This window comes from Dendrobates tinctorius, unplaced genomic scaffold (genome assembly GCF_039654945.1).
Source record: "Dendrobates tinctorius isolate UK_male_01 unplaced genomic scaffold, ASM3965494v1 ptg000112l, whole genome shotgun sequence".
Taxonomy (NCBI): Eukaryota; Metazoa; Chordata; class Amphibia; order Anura; family Dendrobatidae; genus Dendrobates; species Dendrobates tinctorius.
The window spans coordinates 2,262,683-2,268,583 of NW_027361780.1; the positions used below are offsets into that span (position 1 = coordinate 2,262,683).

At 45.7% G+C, this 5,901-nt stretch overlaps 1 long non-coding RNA gene across 1 annotated transcript; it reads right to left on the reverse strand.

The window, feature by feature from the left end:
- Window positions 1-2,268: 2,268 nt before the first annotated feature.
- Window positions 2,269-4,260, reverse strand: LOC141100975 (uncharacterized). Its single transcript, XR_012234835.1, has 2 exons — window positions 3,375-4,260; window positions 2,269-3,295 (listed from the first exon to the last, which is right to left on the reverse strand). It is a non-coding gene; the product is annotated as an uncharacterized lncRNA (long non-coding RNA).
- Window positions 4,261-5,901: the final 1,641 nt, after the last annotated feature.

Genomic DNA, 5,901 nt, shown 5'->3' on the forward strand with positions numbered 1-5,901 from the left:
TAACTGGCTTAGTGATCGGACCCAAAGAGTGGTCGTAAATGGCTGCACATCCAGTTGGAAGAATGTCTCAAGTGGGGTACCACAGGGCTCTGTCCTGGGCCCTGTATTGTTCAACATCTTTATCAACGATTTAGATGAAGGAATTGAGGGTAAACTGATTAAATTTGCTGATGACACAAAGCTAGGAGGGATAGCTAATACTAGAGAAGAGAGAGAGAGGATTCAAAAAGATTTAAATAAACTGGAGAAGTGGGCAGCAACTAACAGAATGGTTTTTAACAGGGAGAAATGCAAAGTACTACATCTGGGCAATAAAAATGGAAAAAACATATATAGAATGGGAGGAATAGGGCTAAGTGACAGCACATGTGAAAAAGACTTGGGTATACTAATAGATCACAGACTGAATATGAGTCAACAGTGTGATGCAGCAGCAAAAAAGGCAAATGCAATTCTAGGATGTATTAACAGAAGCATACAGTCTAGATCACGTGAAGTCATTATTTCCCTCTACTCCTCTTTGGTCAGACCTCATCTGGAATATTGTGTCCAGTTTTGGGCACCACATTTTAAAAAAGACATCAACAAACTGGAGCAAGTTCAGAAAAGAGCGACCAGAATGGTGACCGGTCTGCAAACCCTGTCTTATGAGGAAAGGTTGCAGGATTTGGGAATGTTTAGTTTGCAAAAGAGAAGACTGAGAGGAGACTTAATAGCTGTCTACAAATATCTAAAGGGCTGTCACATTGTAGAAGGATCAACTTTATTCTCATTTGCACAAGGAAAGACTAGAAGCAATGGGATGAAACTGAATGGGAGGAGACACAGATTAGATATTAGAAAAAACTTTTTGACAGTTAGAGTGATCAATGAGTGGAACAGGCTGCCACGAGAAGTGGTGAGTTCTCCTTCAATGGAAGTCTTCAAACAGAGGCTGGACAGACATCTGACTGGGATGATTTAGCGAATCCTGCTTTGAGCAGGGGGTTGGACCAGATGGCCCAGGAGGTCCCTTCCAACTCTACGATTCTATGATTCTATGATTCTACAAGCACAGAGCGTGTGCAGAGAAGCACAACAGGGCAGGGTGCAGGGGAACTGAATACAGGGAGCGACCGAGCAAGGACCATGCAGCCCTAGCAGGGAAGCAAACACGATAATCAGGCCCCGAGCATAGGAAGGGGCGATCTGATATAGGGCATTAGCACCTGGACTTCCGGATGAGGACCATGGGGAGGACTTCTGGGTCGGGTCCTCCTGGATCATAGAGAGGACTTCTAGGTCAGGTTCTCCAGAAGCCTAGAGAGGATTGCTGGATCAGGTCCTCTAGGACCATAGAGAGGATCACATGGTCATGTTCTCTAGGGCCATAGAGAGAATCACATGGTCATGTCCTCCAGGTCCATAGAGAGGATCACATGGTCAGGTCCTCCAGGACCATAGAGAGGATCACATGGTCGGGTCCTTCAGTACCATAGAGAGGATCACATGGTCGGGTCCTCCAGGACCATAGAGAGGATCACACGGTCGGGTCCTCCAGGACCATAGAGAGGATCACATGGTCGAGTCCTCCAGGACAATAGAGAGGATCCGTTGCAGGCAGTATGGAGGCGAGCGCACACTTGGGTGCAGAGCACAAGTGTCCAGCAAGAGGATCCAGCCCAGGAGATGCGCGTGTGCACCAGCAACGGTGAGCAACCGTAAAGGCACACATGCAAACAGCCACGGCATGCAGCCAGGGGATGAGGGGAGCGTACACACTGCTCCAGGAGTCATGCAGCATAACAGACACAACAGGCATAACTGTGAGGTGCGCGTGCACACACGAGAGGAACCCCTGGAGCGCCCACAGGGACCCGCCACTGGGAACAATGCGGCATGACAGGCATGACAGTGGGGATCATGCAGCACAAGCAGCATGACAGGCATGACAATTACCAAGATCACGCTCTGAAAATTACAGTGGAAGTTGTCCAGATGAGAGATAAGTTGCTGCATACTTTGTTTCTGATAATGGACGTGTGGCATGGCAAGACGAAATAGTTTAAGCCGCTAAGTAAAATGTACCTGTAATGTTAAGATGTACCTGTAATATTAAAATGTACCTGTAGTGTTAAAATGTGCCTGTAGTGTTAATATGCACCTGTAATGTTTGCAGAATTAAATAAAATACCTGTAGTAAAACACCTGTTACAAGTTCCCTCAACAATACAATACACACATGTGTGTTTTCGGCGGCGGCACTTAAAAAGACAAAGAAAACACAGATATCGTGCAAAGAAAATAAAAATTATATTTAACAAAAAAAAATTGGGTTTATGGTCAGGGTCTAACTGAGGGTGAGATGGGGTGGACCTTGGGGTTGTGGAGCTGTGAGGATTGGGTGGTAGTTGATGAGGCAGGGGTTACAGGGGAAGGGGCAACAAATTGAAGGATTGGATCATGGCTGGAATCAAGGGAATGGTTAGACAAACTGGAAGGGACAGACACAAGGGAAGGTAGTGACACATTTGACAACAGAGACACATTGCTAGGTGAGGGTGGAGGTGATGAGTCCAATTTGGCAGGGTTTTTTGCCTCCCGAACTTCGTCCTGGTGGGAATCTGTTTTTTTGCCCTTTGTTTTCTTGGCCGAGTGGGAGTGGTGGCCTCTGTAGCAGTCTTCTGGTGTGGTGCTGGACTGGGCAGCGTGGTGGATGCTGCTGGCTGCAGGGGTGCTGAACTTGGGAGCGTGTGGTGGATGCTGCTGGTTGCAGGGGTGCTGAACTTGGGATTGTGGTGGATGCTGCTGCCTGCAGGGGTGCTGAACTTGGGAGTGTGGTGGATGCTACTGGCTGCAGGGATGATGAACTTGGGAGCATGGTGGATGCTGCTGGCTGCAGGGATGATGAAGTTGGCAGCATGGTGGATCTGTGAACTGGAGGCGGTGGTGGTGGAGGATAGTTCGGTGCTGTGGGAGTTGTAAAGTATATGTTCGGCTGCTGGTAATATCCTACGGCCTGTGGATTGTAGCTTTGGGACTGCTGCTGCTGCAATGCGTGGCTGTAAGCAGCCTGGCAGGGCTGCATGATGTTGAGCTGGAATTGAGGCGTAAGGTTTTCCGACACTTCCCGCTCTATTGCAGAAAAAAATGTCGCACAGGTCTCTCAAGGTCAGCTTCCAGGCGGTCAAGGCGTTTGTTGACATCCTGTATAAGTGTGTTCACATGGTTGAACTCACTCTTCTGTCTATCACCAAGCACCTTAATCCAATCCTGGAAGCACCAGGAAAGACGGCAGCACCAGGAGACAACCAGTCTAAAAGAAACAGAAAAAATATTAAGAGAGACAGACATTTTCAAAGCTTCTATACTTACATAGACAGTGTTGTCCTCACCAGGACGGCAGCACCAGGACAGACACCAGCACCAGGAGAGACAGCAGCACCAGGACAGACGGCAGCACCAGGAGAGACGCCAGCACCTAGAGACAACCAATGTGAAATGAACAGAAAAAAAATTTGTACAAAGTACTGACTGCAGTGAGAGAGACAGACATTTTCAAAGGTTACATAGCCAGTGTTGTTGTCAGATCCAGAGTCTTGAAAGTAATGGCTTTGCAGTTTCCACACTTACTATTATATATACAGCTTTGTTTTGGGGGTGGTTGAAACAATTTCCTGGACCTGCTCATTCTGAAGTACGCATGCGTATCGAACTTGCGTACTAATGCGTTTCCATTTGATGCACTCATCCGCATGTGCATACCTGCGCATATTTGCAACATGCTGTGTTCGCTGCACCCTGCCGCACACCACGAAATGACACATGCGTACCATGTGAAATATATGTACGCATGACGCATGCAGATCTATGCGGATAAAATGCATAGTGATGACTGCAATCTATTGATAGGATAAAAACTTTGATGGCAGTGCTACTTAAAATGCCACTGTCAGAGATTGACGTAGCCTCAATCATTGCTTAGAGGCAGGGGTTGGCTGTATGGACCTGGCTTAGTTTCTGTGCCTACTCAGTACATTGCATCTTACATTTGATATCACATGTTGGGAAGGAGTTAACATATGCATGGCTCTAAAGTAGCTATTGGAATGTTGCAATGCTGATGGAAGACATTTTGTGCACTTAGATAGTAAACAGTGTCAAACAAATGTAAAGAATTATAGCTATAAATCAGTGACACTTTCAGTAATCGAAGGATGTCAAAACACTCTCAAACAAAATATAGTTACAATAGGGAGAGAAATACATGAAAACATAAAACTTTTAATACAGAATCTAAAAAAAGAACATATCTCACAGCAAGACATAATAATGCCCTCAGAGAGAGAGAGGATACTAGAGAAGTTTCACATTGTATATTTTGATAACTACACAAAATAGTCCCATAATCCCATGAAACACATCACAGCAATATAGAAGAGTGTCCAGAGTTACCAGTGCTAATATACAGGTGCTTCTCACAAAATTAGAATATCATCAAAAACGTAATCTATTTCAGTTCTTCATACAAAAAGTTAAACTCATATATTACGGTATATAGAGTCATTACAAACAGAGTGATCTATTTCAAGTGTTCATTTTATTATTATTATTATTTATATAGCACCACTGATTCCATGCTGCTGTAAATCAGAAGGGGTTACATACAAATTACAGATATCACTTACAGTAGACAAGCTAACAATGACAAATGAGAAACTGGGTCTGAGCAGAAAAAGTAAATTAATGTGCATGCAAAATGTAAATGACAGACTGATAGAGGGGAGAGGACCCTGCACTTGTGGGCTTACATTCTACAGGATGGTGGGTAAGGAGACAGTAGGTTGGGGGGTTGCAGCAGCTCCGGTGATGGTGAGGTGGTAGTTCGGGTAGTGTTGAGGAGGCAGGCTGTAAGCTTTCTTGAAGAGGTGGGTTTTCAGTTTCCGTCTGAAGGATCCAAATGTGGTTGATAGTCGGTTATGTTGGGGTACAGAATTCCAGAGGATGGGGGGTATTTGGGAGAAGTCTTGGAGGCGATTAGGTGATGAGCGAATAAGTGTAGAGGAAAGAAGGAGGTCTTGGGAGGACCGGAGATTACGTGAGGGAAGATATCGGGAGATTAGTTCAGAGATATATGGAGGAGACAGGTTATAGATGGCCTTGTAAGTCAGTATTAGTAATTTGGACTGGATACACTGAGGGAATAGAAGCCAGTGAAGAGACTTGCAGAAGGGAGAAGTGGAGGAGAAGCAAGGAGAGAGATGAATTAGTCGGGCAGCAGAGCTAAGATGGACTGGAGAGGTGTGAGAGTGTTAGCGGGGAGGCCACAATAAAGGATGCTGCAGTTGTCGAGGCGGGAGATGATGAGGGCATGCACAAGCATTTTAGTAGATTGAGGGTCGAGGAAATTACAGATTCTGAAGATATTTTTGAGCTGGAGGCGACAGGAGGTGGAAAGAGCTTCAATGTGCGGTTTGAAGGACAGGGCAGAGTCAAGAGTTAGTCTGAGGTAGCGGACTTCTGGTACCAGGGAAAGCATGATGTCATTAATTGTGATAGATAGATAGATCAGGTAAGGAAGATCTGTGAGATGGAGGAAAGATGATGAGTTCAGATTTGTCCACATTGAGTTTGAGGAAATGAGAGAAGGAGGATATGGCTGATAGAAACACCGGGATTCTGGACAGCAGAGAGGCGACGTCTGGGCCAGAGAGGTAGATCTGAGTGTCATCAGCATAAAGGTGGTAATGGTATCCATGGGACTTTATGAGTTGTCCAAGGCCAAGTGTATTGATTGAGAAGAGTAGGGGTCCTAGAACAGAGCCTTGGGGGACTCCAACAGAGAGAGGGTGGGATGAGGAGGTAGTGTAGGAGTGGGAGACACTGAATTTGCGGTTGGAAAGGTATGAGGAGATCCAGGAT